Source organism: Ornithodoros turicata, chromosome 6 (genome assembly GCF_037126465.1).
Source record: "Ornithodoros turicata isolate Travis chromosome 6, ASM3712646v1, whole genome shotgun sequence".
Classification (NCBI taxonomy): domain Eukaryota; kingdom Metazoa; phylum Arthropoda; class Arachnida; order Ixodida; family Argasidae; genus Ornithodoros; species Ornithodoros turicata.
In genome coordinates, this window is record NC_088206.1 from 34,035,440 (window position 1) to 34,038,585 (window position 3,146).

Here is a 3,146-nt window from a genome sequence, read left to right on the forward strand (position 1 = left end):
TTCGTACTTGTAGTCGATAAAGCACCCAACAAGGACTCTCCATGCGAAAATTCACGCATTAAAACCCCACGGTTTCTCTAAACTCGAATTTTAAACATTCCACTTCATCCGAGTGCAGCACGCCTAGCGTCAAACCGAGAAAACATACGTTTATATAGAATATCCACCCCGGCCCACCATCAAGATGACGTCAACACGGGGGCCACTCGTAACACCCACAAATGGCTCAAACGCGTCACGTGGTCACGCAATATCTGTCAATTTCCTTCATGAAATGGTATTTCTACGTTAATATGTTTTTGTTACAGAGCCTCAGAAAGAAAAATATACCCTGCATTTATCACCTGCAACAGTTTCTACGATTTTCTTTTCAATCTGTACACGGCGTTCGATATATGCTTCCGTATCCGGTCAGCTGTAATGGATGCCGTATGCCGAGCTTGCGAACTGCGAACTTGTGTAACTCCCGGTTCATCCTCTTTGTTCGGGTCATTGGGTTGGTGTTGGAGTTGGTCACCATATTCTGAACGTTTCACCTATCATTGCGGTGTACTGTTCTTGATCTGCTGCGAAGCGACGAACCGCAACGACAGTCACTCGCCTCAGCGAACTTCTGTCTGCTGCATCTCAAAGGAGCATGGGGACCTGATGATACCTTCAACTAAAGAAACCAAATGTTCTCTCGTGCGTGGTCCTGACGGAAAAGTAGTATCAACAAGGTTAGCACATTTATTTTTCACTTCCAAGTCTACGTACTGAAAACCATGCAGGTGCAGTCGATCATTCTCGTAGCTGCTGTGTAACGCGTATGCTTTCTTACATATCCCACAGAACCCTCCACTTTTTCAACCAAGTTATCTTTATGAGATCCTTCTGATGGCTTCTTACTAGGCTATGCCGCTCCGAAGCATTGAGATGACGAAGCGTCGTGGTAGCTACACCTCTGCCTTCGAAAGATGAATCAGTCATTCCACACTGTGCTTACTGGCTTTGTATAGAGTCTGGCAAATCCGACAGACTTGGACTGCCTTTTTCAAGAAAGTTTGAAATGTAAGTATGTGTATATTGGTTTCACATATCCACCACATATTGAGCGTGTGTATGATTGTACTTTATATGCTACAGCGTATCAGCGTACATTATTATTCAACACGTAGTGTGGCAAACTCGACATAAATCACACAAAGCCAACAATTGCCTTTTCTTCAATTGCTTATTTTTATCATATCATGTTTTTGTTTATATCTGAATTTACCAACCAACAAAGTATATTATTTTAGTATAATCGTTTGATATTTAACAAGTCACAGTTTTACCATGGTTTTGGCACACTATAGCCAGAGTTGCTTATGCGTCATTAAATTGAATCATCATCATCTTCAACTGCCATTATTCAATTGAAGTGCCAGGTGGATATAATGATATGGCGAGATATATTTTTTGCTGTCATCCTGGAATTGCTCATTTCAGAAGAATAGTCACCGTGAAGTTTGTTTTCGTTTTCAGAAACATTGAGAGGACTAAAACCAAACACTTTTCTTTCAGAGCATCCCTTATGCACCTGCATTTCAATTCCAATCTGTATTACAAGAATGACAGACCACTCAACAGAGATGAACATCTGAAAGTGAAAGATTTGAATGAAGATACGTTAATCTGTGTCAAAGGTTCTTAGTATGTGTGCGAGTGGAGGACATAGGTCTCAAGCTCATTCCTGTCTTCAGAAGAGGTGACAACTATGCTCCTTCTATCTATTAACCAGCTCCACCTTTTAGGGTTCCCTGTAAACTAATGGAGCACATCATGTACTACCACGTTGTCAACCAAGTTGAGTCTGTCGATTTCTTTTTTTAAATTCCAGCATGGGTTTAGAAAGGGGTATTCGGGCAAAACTAACGTAGTGGAATTCGTTCACAGCATTTCAAACTGTCTTGATTTCTGGGTCCACGTAGATGTAGTATTCTTTTTATTTTGTAAGGGCTTTTGACACTGTGCTCTATGCTCGCGTGTTGGCCAAAGTAGCCTAATTAAAATTTGATCCTGCTACCTGGATATGCAGTTTCTCAACTAACCGTAACCGTGGCGACAACTCGTGAGGAGAACCTATCATATCGCCACCATGCAGCATTTGTTATGTTACAATCGCTTCACATTTTAATCTAGTCAAAAGCAAGGCCTTTTGGTGATCGGTCTTGTATGATTACGTGCCCCTCCGTTATGTAACACCACACTGGGTTCTTCAACCTATGAGAGATAAATAAATATATTGCCAAGTAAATTGTCTACAAGGCTCGTTATTCCATTTCGCCACACTACCACAAACAATTGTTAGAGTAGTGGCCCAGGGTATGAAGCTCGCCACTAATCATCACTCAAACAAAGTTCATAATGTAAAATCCTTTATTCAGAACACTGGCTTAACACAACAATTAAGAATAAAGAGAGTAAACGTTTCATTGCCTATCCAGGTGGCATCATCCCTCCAACAGAGAACAATCAAAAACAACATCAAAGGAGTCAAATCGGTGGTCCGCATTCCTTTCATCCAACGTATTTCATACGCTATTTGGAGGGCACTGTGCCCATCAGGCATTTTGACTGTACATATCAAGTTGAGTGCATAGAATGTGATGCAACCTACATTGGCGAGATAGACAAAAGACGTGGGACAAGACTAAAAGAGCCAGTTGCCAGGGCTACTAATGCTTAGCTTAACTAAACAGGACCGAATCAGTCTACCACTGCTGTCCTAAGGGACATATATTTTGATGGTGCAGTAACCTTTGCTCATGACTAGCGATGGGGCCCCAGAAAGTTCTTAGAATCCTGCTTTATCAGGCGTGATGCTTCAGCCTGTAATATATACCGTGGCCCCCTATCGGATGTGTAAGATTCCCTGTTAGATAGGCTGATGGGCTCATCTTTGGCCTCTGTTGTACTGATGATGCCACCCGGATAGGCGACAAAATGTTTACGCTCTGTTTTTATTCGTTGTGTTGAGCGGTGTTTGCAGTAAAGGACGCTACATTATGAGGTTGTCACCCTGCTTTTGAAATATATTTTCAAATAAAGTTGTTGTTTTACAAAGCTCAATACATTGCAGAAATCATTCTTGTTGCCTATTGTTTTGGGGGTGCCATTCTTGC

At 41.6% G+C, this 3,146-nt stretch overlaps 1 long non-coding RNA gene across 1 annotated transcript; it reads left to right on the forward strand.

Annotated features, from left to right (window-relative positions):
* The first annotated feature begins 598 nt into the window (after positions 1–598).
* Positions 599–2,846, forward strand: LOC135397840 (uncharacterized). The gene is made up of 3 exons (XR_010423795.1): positions 599–719; positions 892–1,050; positions 1,546–2,846. It is a non-coding gene; the product is annotated as an uncharacterized LOC135397840 (long non-coding RNA).
* The last annotated feature ends 300 nt before the right edge of the window (positions 2,847–3,146 follow it).